Below are 14186 nucleotides of genomic sequence, written 5' to 3'. Positions count from 1 at the left end.
TACTCTCTATTTCTATGTCTTCTGCCTCCTCTTCCACTTATAAGGATCCTTGTGATTACATTGGGCCTACCCAAGTAATTCAGGAAAAACATCTTATCTCAGGATCAGTTGATTAGTGATCTTAATTCCGTCCACAACCTTGATTCCTCTTTACCACATCACCTAATATTCCTAGGTTTCAGGTATTACATGTGGATATGTTTGTTGTTGTTGTTAGGTGCCCTCAAGTTGGTTCGGACTCATAGCTACCCTATATACCACAAAACGAAACATTGCCAAGTCCTGCGCCATGCTCACAATCGTTATGCTTGAGCCTGTTGTTGCAGCCACTGTGACAATCCAGCTCCTTGAAGGTCTTTCTCTTTTCCGCAGACCCTGAACTTTACCAAGCATGATGTCCTTCTCCAGGGACTGATCGCTCCTGACAACATGTCCAAAGAATGTAAGATGTGGTCTCACCATCCTCGCTTTTAAGGAACATTCTGGTTGTACTTCTTCCAAGACAGATTTGTTCATTCTTTTGGCAGTCCATGGTATATTCAGTATTCTTTGCCAACACAACAGTTCAAAGGCATCAATTCTTCTTTGGTCTTCCTTATTCATTGTCCAGCTTTTGCATGCATATGATGTGATTTAAAATACCACAGCTTGGGTCAGGTGCACCTTGGTCTTCAAGGTGACAGCTTTACTTTTCAATACTTTAAGGAAGTTCTTACCAGCAGATTTTTCCAATGCGATGTGTCTTTTGATTTCTTGACTGCTGCTTCTATGGATGTTGACTGTGGATCCAAGTAAAATGAAATCCTTGACAACTTCAATCTTTTCTCTGTTTTTCATTATTGGTCCAGTGGTGAGAATTTTTGTTTTCTTTATGTTGCGGTGTAATTCATACTGAAGGTTGTGGTCTTTGATCTTCATCAGTAAATGCCTCAAGTCCTCTTCACTCTCAGCAAACAAGTTTGTGTCATCTGCATATTGCAGTTTGTTAGTGAGTCTTCCTCCAATCCTAATGCCATGTTCTTTTTCGTATAGTCCAGCTTCTTGGATTATTTGCTCAGCATACAGATTGAATAGGTATGGTGAAAGGATACAACCCTGATACACACCTTTCCTGACTTTAAACCATACATCATTCCCTTGTTCTGTTCGAACAACTGCCTCTTGATCTATGTACAGATTCCTCATGAGTGCAACTAAGTGTTCTGGAATTCCCATTCTTCACGATGTTGTATATAATTTGTTATGATGCACACAGTTGAATGCCTTTGCATACTCAAAAAAACACAGGTAAACATCTTTCTGTTATTCTCTGCTTTCAGCCAGGATCCATCTGACATCAGCAATGATATCACAGGTTACATGTCCTCTTCTGAATCTTGCCTGAATTTCTGGCAGTTCCTGTCAATATACTGCTACAGCCGCTTTTGAATAATCTTCAGCAAAATTTTGCTTTTGTGTGATATTAATGATATTGTTTGATAATTTCTGCATTCGGTGGGATCACCTTTCTTGGGAACAGGCATAAATATGGATCTCTTCCAATGGGTTGGCCATGTAGCTGTCTTCCAAATTTCTTGGCATAGACGAGTGAGCACCTCCAGCACTGCATTCGTTTGTTGAAACATCTCAATTGACATTCCGTCAATTCCTGTAGCCTTGTTTTTTGGCAATGTCTTCAGTGCAGCTTGGACTTCTTCCTTTAGTACCATTGGTTACTGATCATATGCTACCCCTTGACACCTTCCAATTACTCTTGATTTGTACTTTGTACATTCCATGTTCCAATTACTAATGGAAATGATTGAACGTCGACCAGTTCTTTTTGGTATAATGACTGTGTATTCCTTCCGTCTTCTTTTGATGCTTCCTGATTTGCTTAATATTTTCCGAATAGAATCCTTCACTATTGTAACTCGAGGCTTGAATTTTTTCTTCAGTTCTTTCAGCTTGAGAAATGCTGAGAGCATTATTCCCTTTTGGTTTTCTATTTCCAGCTCTTTGCACATTTCATTATGTTTTTTTTTTTTTTTTTTTGTCTTCTTGAGCTGCCCTTTGAAATCTTCTGTTTAGTTCTTTTACTTCATTGTTTCTTTCTTTTGCTTTAGCTACTTGACGTTCAAGAGCAAGTTTCAGAGTTTCTTCTGACATCTGTTTTGGTCCTTTCTTTCTTTCCTGTCTTTCTAAAGACCTCTTGTTTTCTTTATGTATCATGTCCTTGATGTCGTTCCACAACTTGTCTGGTCTTCGGTCATTAGTGTTCAACGCATCAAATCTATTCTCGAGATGATCTGTAAGTTCAGGTGTGATATACTTAAGGTCATACTTTGGCTCTCGTGGTCTTGTTCTAATTTTCTTCAGTTTCAACTTGAACTCCCATATGAGCAATTGATGGTCTGTTCCACTGTCAGCCCCTGCCCTTGTATTGACTGATGATGTTCAGCTTTTCCATCATGTCTTTCCACAGATGTAGTCAGTTTGATTCCTGTGTATTCCATCTGGTGAGGTCCATGTGTATAGTCACCATTTATGTTGGTGAAAAAAGGTATTTGCAATGAAGAAGTCGCTGGTCTTACAAAACTCTATCATGAGACCTCCGGCATTGTTTCTATCACCAAGGCCATATTTTCCAAATACTAAATCTTCTTCACTTGCTGAAAATGAAGAGGACTTGAAGCACTCACTAATGAAGATCAATGACCACAGCCTTCAGTATGGATTGCACCTCAACATAAAGGAAACAAAAATCCTCACAACTGGACCATTGAGCAACATCATGATAAATGGCGAAAAGATTGAAGTTGTCAAGGATTTCGTTTTACTTGGGTCCACAATCAACAGCCATGGAAGCAGCAGTCAAGAAATCTAAAGACGCATTGCATTGGGCAAATCTGCTGCAAAGGACCTCTTTTAAAGTGTTGAAGAGCAAAGACGTCACCTTGAAGACTAAGGTGCTCCTGATCCAAGCCATGGTATTTTCAACCACATCATATGCATGTGAAAGCTGGACAATGAGTAAGGAAGACCGAAGGAGAATTGACGCCCCTTTGAATTGTGGTGCTGGCGAAGAATATTGAATATACCATGGACTGCCAAGAGAATGGACAAATCTGTCTTGGAGGAAGTACAACCAAAATGCTCCTTAGAAGCCAGGATGGCGAGACTGCGTTTTACATACTTTGGATATGTTGTCAGGAGGGATCAGTCCCTGGAGAAGGACATCATTCTTGGCAAAGTACAGGGTCAGTGGAAAAGAGGAAGACCCTCAACAAGGTGGATTGACACAGTGCCTACAACAATGAGCTCAAGCATAACAATGATTGTAAGGATGGTGCAGGACCTGGCAGTGTTTCACTCTATTGTGCATAGGGTTGCTATGAGTCGGAGCCGACTCAACGGCACCTAACAAGAACAACAATCTTTCTTCTTGGTTCCAACTTTTGCATTCTAATCACCAGTAATTATCAATGCATCCTGATTGTATGTTTGATCAATTTCAGACTGCAGAAGCTGGTAAAAATCTTCAGTTTCTTCATCTTTGGTCTTATTGGTTAGTGTGTAAATTTGAATAATAGTTGTATTAAGTGGTCTTCCTTGTAGGCATATGGATATTATCCTATCACTGACAGCACTGTATTTCAGGATAGATATCGAAATGTTCTTTTTGATGATAATTGCAACGCCATTCGTCTTCAAGTTGTCATTCCTAGCATAGTAAACCATGATTGTCCAATTCAAAATGACCAGTACCAGTCCATTTCAGCTCACTAATGCCTAGGATATTGATGCTTATGCGTTCCCTTTCATTTTTGAAAATTTCCAATTTTCTTAGATTCATACTATGTACATTCCATGTTCCAGTTATTATTGGATGTTTGCAGCTGTTTCTTCTCATTTTCAGTCATGCAACATCAGCAAATGAAGGTCCCCAAACTTACTGCATCTATGTCATTAAGGTAAACTCTGCTTTGAGGAGGCAGTTCTTCCCCAGTCATCTTTTGAGTGTCTTTCAACCTGAGGGTGTTCATCTTTCAGCACTATATCAGACAATGTTCTGCTGCTATTCATAAGGTTTTTATTGGCTAGTTCTTTTCAGAAGTAAAGTGCAGGGTTCTTCTTCCTAGTCTGTCTTAGTCTGGAAGCTCAGCTGAAACCTGTCTGCCATGGGTGATGCTGCTGGTATCTGAATACAGGTGGCATAGCTTCCGGCATCACAGCAACATGCTAGACCCCACAGTATGACAAACTGACAGACACGTGGGGATGGATATGTTTGAAGGACCATTATTCAACGTACCATGTTGTTATTGTTGTTGTCGAGTCAGTTCTGACTGATGGTGACCCTGCTATGTTACAGAGCAGAACTGCTCCATAGAGTTTTTTTGGCTGTAACCTTAACTGAAGCAGATTGCTAGGCCTTTTCTTCTGCATTACCGCTGGGTGGGTTCAACCTGCCAAACTTCAGGTTAGCAATTGAGCGTAAATCTACCACATTAGCATTGCACTGAAGAATGCATTATAGACTCTTTGCCACAGTGTCAGAATTTAATAAATATTTGCACTTATTATAATTGCCTTTAATAATACAAAGGATCCCTTGTGGCACCGTGGTTAAGTGATCTACTGCTAACTGAAAGGTTGGTGATTTGAACCCACCGGGCGCTTTGTGGGAGAAGGATGTGGTAGTCTGCTTACCTAAAGATTACGGCCTTGGAAACCCTATGGGGCAGTTCTACTCTGTTGTATAGGGTTGCTGTGAGTCAGAATGGACTCAAGGGTGATAGGTTTGGGTTCTAAGAATACAAATGAGAGGTCTAGAACCAATGCGTGAAAGGTATAGGGAGCACACTTTTGGCTCAGTAAAAGGAAGTTCTTTCTATCCGAGATGTCTGAATACAGATGGGGTGCTGAGTTTCCCAACATTCATCAACCACTTAGTGTGGAGGAAGACGGTGCAGAACAGATTCGAGCATCCCAAAACCACTTAGAAAAGATAAGCTTTCAAATGTCCTCTTAACCTGGAAAGGATAGGTTTATTTTATAATCAACTTCAGAAAGCTGTAGCACTTTTCAGAGATTTGTGCAAACTCAGTTCATTACATCACTTGAGTCTACAGTGGACCCACAGCTGAGCTTGCTCGGTGGAGTTCTGTAGCATTCTTGGAAAATTTACCCTGAACTTTGATTACAGATCATGATGGACTCACACCCCAGTAAGTTAAAAGTTGTATAAGTAAGCTCTTCAAAGTTCCTGTCACCTGTAATTCAGGGAGATAAATTGTTGTTTGGATTATACCAAAGTATCTATCTAGAACTCCAGGTAGGTGAGAAATCACACACACTTCCAGGCAAACCTAAACTGGATTATACAAGATAAATCCGGGTTGAGGTAAGGAGAGATTTTATTGGAAAGGATGGTTGCAAAACGGGAGAAAGGCTATTATAATGGCGGGGGGGGCGGGGTACTATTGCAATAAGGACAATGCTCTGAGATCTGCAAACATCTCAAAGGTCAGGCAGAAAAGGGTTTTCTTTTATGTTGTTGTTAGTTGTTGTCATGGTTACCCCACATGTGCAGAATAGAACTGTTCCATAGGGTTTTCAAGACTGTGACCTTTTGGAAGCAGAAGTGCCTCTGGGTGATTTCCTTTTGGCTAGTAGTCAATCCCTTAACCGTTTGCGTCACCCAGAGGCTTCCAAACACAAAGTCATACGTACTCAAAAGGGTAGTAGAGATAGATGCAAGTGTTTTAGGAGATAGAGGAGAGAGAATTTAAAGCTGGCTGGAAGAGTTGGAGGCCCAGAGTGATCATTCTGGTTCATCTGCTTTTGCCTCCCCCTCTAACATGCATTCTCTGCCTTCTCTGCCAGTTTTGCACTGACCCCTACGGATTGCATCCCCAGGCTACCTTGCCAGCTGCATCTGAATTGGGCGTCCAAGGGGACACAACTGAGAGTGATGAGAGAGTAAGAGAGGCTGAGATATTTCCCCCGGATCCTTCCCTGTGTCAGGCAAGACAGCCCCTCCTCCTGCTCTCACTGGACTCTGGTGACCTTTTTTCCCCCTTGACTTTCAGGCTTAGGGCTGGGAAAGGCTCCCTACTGCTGCTAAATTTTGGATGGCTCTCCAAGGACTTCATTGGGTCCCTTAACCTTGCCCACCGTTCTGCAAATTGCCCCTTCCTTAGAGTCTCTTCAGCTGAGCACGTGAGTGGAATTATATTCCACGTCAGCAGAAAAGCCTGGCAATCTTACTTCTGAAAAATCAGCCATTGAAAAACCCTATGGAGGACAGTTCTACTCTGACACATACAGAGTCAGAACCAACTCAACAGCAGCTTTTTATTTATTTATTTTTTACAATGAGGAATTGGGCTCCAGGAAATAAACAACCTGCTGACAAGTTGTACAGCTTATCAGAGATGCTTTTTGAACCTGGATCTGTCATTTTCAATACTCTGTGCTTTTTCAGAGAAAAGAGCAATTACAAATACAACATGGTCTTTACAAAATCCCCTTTAAAGTTGATTTCATTTAAAAGGTACCAATTTAGAAAATAGGATTATCTATTTGATTAGATTAAATCATCATCATAGAATTTCATATGTTGTTGTTGTTAGGTGCTGTGGAGTCGGTTCTGCCTCATAGTGACACTATGTACAGCAGAACGAAGCACTGCCCAGTCCTGCACCATCCTCACAATTGTTATTCTTGAGCCCATTGTTGCAACCACTGTGTCAATCCATCTGCTTGAGAGCCTTCTTTTTCGCTGACCCTCTCTACTTTACTAAGCATGATGTCCTTCTCCAAGGACTGATCCCTTCTGATAACATGTCCACAGTATGTGAGATGCAGTCTCACCCTCCTTGCTTCTAAGGAGCATCCTGGTTGTACTTCTTCCAAGATAGATTTAGCCATTCTTTTAGCAGTCCATGGTATATTCAATATTCTTTGCCAACACCATAATTCAAAGGCATCAATTCTCCTTCAGTCTTCCTTATTCATCACCCAGGTTTCACATGCATATGAGGTGATTGAACACTCCATGGCTTGGGTCAGGTGCACCTTGGTCTTCAAGGTGACATCTTTGCTTTTCAACACTTTAAAGAGGTCTTTTGCAGCAGATTTTTCCAATGCAATGTGTGTTTTGATTTCCTGACTGCTGCTTCCATGGGTGTTGATTGTGGAGCCAAGTAAAATGAAATCCTTAACGACTTTAAAAAACACAGGTAACTATCTTTCTGGTATTCTCCGCTTTCAGCCAGGATCCGCCTGACGTCAGCAGTGATATCCCCTGGTTCCACATCCTCTTCTGAATCTGGCTTGAATTTCTGTCAGTTCCCTGTTGATATACTGCTACAGCTGCTTTTGAATGATCTTCAACAAAATTTTACTTGTGTGTGATATTAATGATATTGTTCGGTAATTTCCACATCTGATGGGATCACCTTTCCTGGGAATAGGCATAAACATGGATCTCTTCCAGTGGGTTGGCCAGGTAGCTGTCTTCCAAAATTTCTTGGCATAGACGAATGAGCACGTTGGCGGCTGCATCCATTTGTTGAAACATCTCAATTGGTATTCTGTCAATTCCTGGAGCTTTGTTTTTTGCCAATACCTTCAGTGCGGCATGGACTTCTTCCTTCAGTACCATGGGTTCTTGATCATATGCTACCTCTTGAAATAGTTGAACATCGACCAATTCTTTATTTTATTTTTTAAATTTTTATTGCGCTTTAAGTGAAAGTTTACAAATCAAGTCACTCTCTCACACAAAAACTCATATACACTTTGTTTTACATACTCCCAGTTGCTGTCCCCCTAGTGAGACAGCCTGCTCCCTCCCTCCACTCTCTCATTTTGTGTCCGTTTCGCCAGCGTCTAACCCCCTCTACCCTCTCATCTCCCCTCCAGGGAGGAGAAGCCAACATAGTCTCAAGTGTGCACCTGATCCAAGAAGCTCACCCCTCACCAGCATCCCTCTCCAGCCCATTGTCCAGTCCAATCCCCGTCTGAAGAGTTGGCTTTGGGAATGGTTCCTGTCCTGGGCTAACAGAAGGTCTGGGGGCCATGACCACCAGGGTCCTTCTAGTCTCGGTCAGACCATTAAATCTGGTCTTTTTAGAAGAATTTGGGGTCTGCATCCCACTGTTCTGCTGCTCCCTCAGGGGTTCTCTGTTGTGTTGCCTGTCAGGGCAGTCATCGGTTGTAGCCAGGCACCATCTAGTTCTTCTCGTCTCAGGCTGATGTAGTCTCTGGTTTATGTGGCCCTTTCTGTCTCTTGGGCTCATAATTACCTTGTGTCCTTGGTGATCTTCATTCTCCTTTGCTCCAGGTGGGTTGAGACCAATTGATACATCTTAGATGGCCGCTTGCTAGTGTTTAAGACCCCAGATGCCACTCTCCAAAGTGGAATGCAGAATGTTTTCTTAGTAGATTTTATTATGCCAATTGACTTAGATGTCGCCTTCAAAGCATTCAGTTTATTCAGGAAACTACTTTTGGTTTAGACCAGTTGTGCTGACCTCGCTTGTATAGTGTGCTGTCTTTCCAGTCACCTAAAGTAGTGCTTATCTATTATCTAATTACTGAATACCCCTTCCCGCCCTCCCGCCCTCCTGCCTCTCGTAACCATCAAAGAATATTTTCTTCTCTGTTTAAACTATTTCTCGAGATCTTATACAATATTTGTCCTTTTGCAACTGACTAATTTCACTCAGCATAATGCCTTCCAGATTCCTCCATGTTATGAAATGTTTCACAGATTCATCACTGTTCTTCATCGATGCATAGTATTCCACTATGTGAATATACCAGATTTTATTTATCCATTCATCTGTCCATGGGCACCTTGGTTGCTTCCATCTTTTTGCTATTGTAAACAGTACTGCAATGAACATGGGTGTGCATATATCTGTTCATGTAGAGACTCTTATCCCTCTAGGGTATATTCCAAGGAGTGGAATTGCTGGATCATATAGTAGTTCTAGCTTTTTAAGGAAGCGAAAAATTGATTTCCAAAGTGGTTGTACCATTTTACGTTCCCACCAGCAGTGTATAAGTGTTATAATCTCTCCACAGCCTCTCCAACATTTATTGTTTTGAGTTTTTTGGATTAATGCCAGCCTTGTTGGAGTGAGATGAAATCTTATTGTAGTTTTGATTTGCATTTCTCTAATGGCTAATGATCGTGAGCATTTCCTCATGTATCTGTTAGCTACCTGAATGCCTTCTTTAGTGACATTTGTATCTTTTGCCCATTTTTAAATTGGGTTATTTGTCTTTTTGTAGTTGAGTTTTTGCAGTACCATGTAGATTTTAGAGATTAGGTGCTGATCGGAAATGTCACAGCTAAAAAACTTTTTCCCAGTCTGAAGGTAATCGTTTTACTCTTTTGGTGGTCTTTGGATGAGCATAAGTATTTGATTTTTAGGAGCTCCCAGTTATCTAGTTTTTCTTCTGCATTGTTAGTAATGTTTTGTCTACTGTTTGTGCCATGTATTAGAGCTCCTAACGTTGCTGCTATTTCTTCTTCCATGATCTTTAATCATTTTAGATTTTATATTTAGGACTTTGATCCATTTTGAGCTCATTTTTGTGCATGGAGTTAGGTATGGGTCTCGTTTCATTTTTTTGCAGATGGTTCCACATTTAACTGTTTTGGGGCCTTTGTCAAATATCAACTGCTCATACGTGGATGGATTTATGTCTGGATTCTCAATTCTGTTCCATTGGTCTACGTATCTGTTATTGTACCAGTACCAGGCTGTTTTGACTACTGTGGTGGTATAATAGGTTCTAAAATCAGATAGAATAAGGCCTCCCACTTTGTTCTTCTATTTTAGTAATGCTTTACTTATCCAGGGCCTCTTTCCCTTCCATATGAAATTGGTGATTTTTTTTCTCCATCTTATTAAAGAATGTTGTTGGAATTTGGATCAAAATTGCATTAAATCTATAGATCGCTTTAGGTAGAGTAGACATTTTTATAATGTTAAGTCTTCCTATCCATGAGTAAGGTATGTTTTTCCACTTATGTAGGTCCCTTTTGGTTTCTCTCAGAAGTGTTTTGTAGTTTTCTTTGTATAAGTCCTTTACACCTCTGGTAAGGTTTATTGCTAAGTGTTTTATCTTCTTGGGGGCTACTGTATATGGTATTGATTTGGTGATTTCCTCTTCGATGTTCTTTTTGTTGGTGTAGAGGAATCCAACTGATTTTTTTTTTTTTTTTTATCCCGATACTCTGTAGAACTCTTCTATAAGTTTCAGTAGTTTTCTTGAGGATTCCTTAGGGCTTTCTGTGTATAAGATCATGTCATCTGCAAATAGAGATACTTTGACTTCTTCCTTGCCAATCTGGATGCCCTTTATTTCTTTATCTAGCCTAATTGCTCTGGCTAGGACCTCCAGCACAATGTAGAATAAGAGTGGTGATAAAGGGCATCCTTGTCTGTTTCTGGATCTCAAAGGGAATGCTTTCAGGCTCTCTCCATTTAGGATGATGTTGTCTATTGGCTTTGTATAAATGCTCTTTATTATGTTGGGGATTTTTCTTCTATTTCTATTTTGCTGAAAGTTTTTATCATGAATGGGTGTTGGAGTTTGTCAAATGCCGTCTCTGCACAATTGATAAAATCATGTGATTCTTGTCTTTAGTTTTATTTATATGATGGATTACATTAACTGTTTTTCTAATGTTCAACCATCCCTGCATACCTGGTATGAATCCCACTTGGTCATGGTGAATTATTTTTTTGATATATTGTTCAATTCTACTGGCTAGAATTTTGTTTAGGATTTTTGCATCTAACTTCATAAGTGATATATGTCTGTAATTTTCTTTTTTAGTGGTGTCTTTACCTGATTTTGGTGTCAGGGATATGGTCGCTTCATAGAATGAGCTTGGGAGTATTCTGTCCTTTTCTATCCTCTGAAATACCTTTAGTAGTAAAAAAAAAAAAAAAAAAAAAAAACAGTGCATGGTGTTAATTCTTCTCTGGAGGTTTCGTAGAACTCTGCAGTGAACTGATCCAGGCCAGAGCTTTTTTTTGTTGGGAGTTTTTTGATTACCTTTTCAATCTCTTCTTTTGTTATGGGTCCATTTAGTTGTTCTACCTCTGTTTGTGTTAGTTTAGGTAGGTGGTGTGTTTCTAGGAATTCATCCATTTCTTCTAGGTTTTCCAATTTGAGTACAATTTTTCATAGTAATCTGATATGATTCTTTCAATTTCAGTTTTGCCTGTTGTAATATCGCCCATCTCATTTCTTATTCAGGGTATTTGCTTCCTCTCCTGCTTTTCTTCTGTCAGTTTGGCCAATGGTTTATCAATTTTGTTGAGTTTCTCGAAGAACCAGCTTTTGGTCTTGTTAATTCTTTTAATTGTTTTTCTGTTTTCTATTTCATTTAGTTCTGCTCTAACTTTTATTATTTGTTTTCTTCTGGTGCCTGTGGGTTTCTTTTGTTTCTCTCTCTCTATTTCTTCAAGTTGTAGGGATAACTCTTTGATTTTGGCCCTTTCTTCTTTTTGTATGTGTGCATTTATTGATATAAATTGACCTCTGAGCACTGCTTTCACTGTGTCCCAAAGGTTCTGATAGGAAGCGTTTTCATTTTCATTGGATTCTATGAATTTCTTTATTCCATCCTTAATGTCTTCTATAATCCAGTCCTTTTTGAGCAGGGTATTGTTCAGTTTCCAAGTGTTTGATTTCTTTTCCCTGCTTTTTTCTGTTATTGATTTCCACTTTTATGGGCTTATGATCTGAGAAGATGTTTTGTAATATTTCAATGTTTTGGATTCTGCTAAGGCTTGCTTTATGACCTAATATGTGGTCTATTCTAGAGAATGTTCCAGGTGCACTGGAAAAGAAAGTATACTTGGTTGCTTTGAGTGGAGTGTTCTGTATATGTCTATGAGGTCAAGTTGGTTTATTGTGGCATTTAGATTTTCTGTGTCTTTATTGAGTTTCTTTCTGGATGTCCTGTCCTTCACCGAAAGTGGTGTGTTGAAGTCTCCTACTATTATTGTGGAGCTGTCTATCTCACTTTTCAATGCTGTTAGAGTTTGTTTTATGCATCTTGCAGCCCTGTCACTGGGTGCATAAATATTTAATATGGTTGTATCTTCTTGGTATATTGTCCCTTTAATTATTGTATAGTGTCCTTCCTTATCCTTTCTGTTGGATTTAACTTTAAAGTCTATTTTGTCAGAAATTAATATTGCCACTCCTGCTCTTTTTTGATTGCTGTTTGCTTGATGTATTTTTTTTCCATCCTTTGATTTTTAGCTTGTTTGTATCTCTAAGTCTATGGTGTGTCTGTTGTAGGCAGCATATAGGTGGATCGTGTTTTCTAATCCATTCTGCCACTCTCTGTCTCTTTACTGGTGCATTTGATCCATTTACATTCAGCATAATTATAGATAGGTATGAATTTAGTGCTATCATTTTGTGTCTTTTTTCATGTGTTGGTGACAGTTTCCTTTTCCCCACTTAATTTTATGTGCTGAGTAGATTATCTTTATATATTGTCCTTTCCTCATATTTGTGTTGTTGATTTTGTTTCTGCTGAGTCTCTATTTTTTTTCTTGTATTTTATTTTGATGTGTAGGATAGTTTGTCTCCTTTTTGGTTAATTTATTATTTACCCTATTTTTCTAAATTTAAACCTAACTTTTATTTCTTTGTATCTCTGTATCTTCCTCTCCATATGGAAGATCTATGATTACATTTCTTAGTCTGTCTTTATTGTTTTAATGCTGTCTTCTTTTACATAATAACATCGCTGTTACCCTGTTTTGAGCATTTTTTAAATCTTGCTTTGCTTTTTGATTTCCCTTTCTGGGTTGACTTCTGATTGTTCTGCCCAGTGTTCTAGTCTTGGATTGATACCTGATATTATTGATTTTCTAACCCAAGAACCTCCTTTAGTATTTCTTGTAGTTTTGGTTTGGTTTTTATGAGTCCCTAAACGTCTGTTTATCTGGAAATGTCCTAATTTCACCTTCATATTTAAGAGACAGTTTTGCTGGATATATGATTCTTGGGTGGCAATTTTTTTCTTTAAGTTTTTAAATAAGTTGTCCCATGGCCTTCTTGCCTGCATGGTTTCTGCTGAGTAGTCTGAGCTTATCTTATTGGCTCTCCTTTGTAGGTGACTTTTCTTTTATCCCTCGCTGCTCTTACAATTCTCTCTTTATCTTTGGTTTTGGCAAGTTTGATTATAATATGTCTTGGTGACTTTGTTTTAACATCTACCTTATGTGGAGTTCGATGAGCATCTTGGATAGATATCTTCTCATCTTTCATGATATCAGGGATGTTTTCTGCCAATAAATCTTCAACAATTCTCTGTGTATTTTCTGTTATCCCTCTGTTCTGGTACTTCAATTACTCGCAGGTTATTTCTCTTGATGGAGTCCCACATGATTCTTAAGTTTTCTTCATTTTTAAAAATTCTTTCATATGATTTTTCTTCAAATATATTAATGCCAAGTGCTTTATCTTCAAGTTCAGAAATTCTGCCTTCCACTTGCTTGTTTCCGCTCCTCTAACTTTCTATTGAGTTGTATGCTTCTGCCATTTTATTGTTAATCTTCTTAATTTCTGATTGCTGTCTATGGATTTTTCCAGCGTACTAAATTTTTCATTATGTTCCTGAATAATCTTTTTAATTTCTTCTCTTGCTTTATCTGTGTGTTCCTTGGGTTGTTCTGCGTATTGCCTCATTTCCTTCCTGATGTCTTGAAGGGTTCTGTATATTAATCTTTTGTATTCTGCCTCTGGTAATTCCAGGAATGCACTTTCATCTAGAAGATCCCTTGATTCTTTGTTTTGAGAGCTTGTTGAGATGGTCATGTTCTGTTTCTTTATGTGACTCGATATTGACTGCTGTCTCCGAGCCATCCATAAGTTATTGTATTAGTTTATTTTATGTTTGCTTACTGTGTAATAGCTTCTTGCTTTGTTTTGTTCTGATATGTCCAAATGTGTTGCTTGAGTGAGCTAGCTTGATTATTTTTGCCTTTGGAGCTCTGACATCCTGTGCCTGGATGGCTAGAGCTGTTATCAGGTATATCATTCTAGGAGTCCATTCACTTTTCTTGTATGAATTCAGCTCAGGTTTCCAGGTAGCTGATCATCAAGTGTGTGGTACGTGCTCTGTCCTACAGTCTTAGAGGGGCTGGGGT

The sequence above is a fragment of the Loxodonta africana genome, chromosome 4, assembly GCF_030014295.1.
Source record: "Loxodonta africana isolate mLoxAfr1 chromosome 4, mLoxAfr1.hap2, whole genome shotgun sequence".
Taxonomy (NCBI): Eukaryota; Metazoa; Chordata; class Mammalia; order Proboscidea; family Elephantidae; genus Loxodonta; species Loxodonta africana.
Note: the sequence above shows the minus strand (reverse complement) of the source record.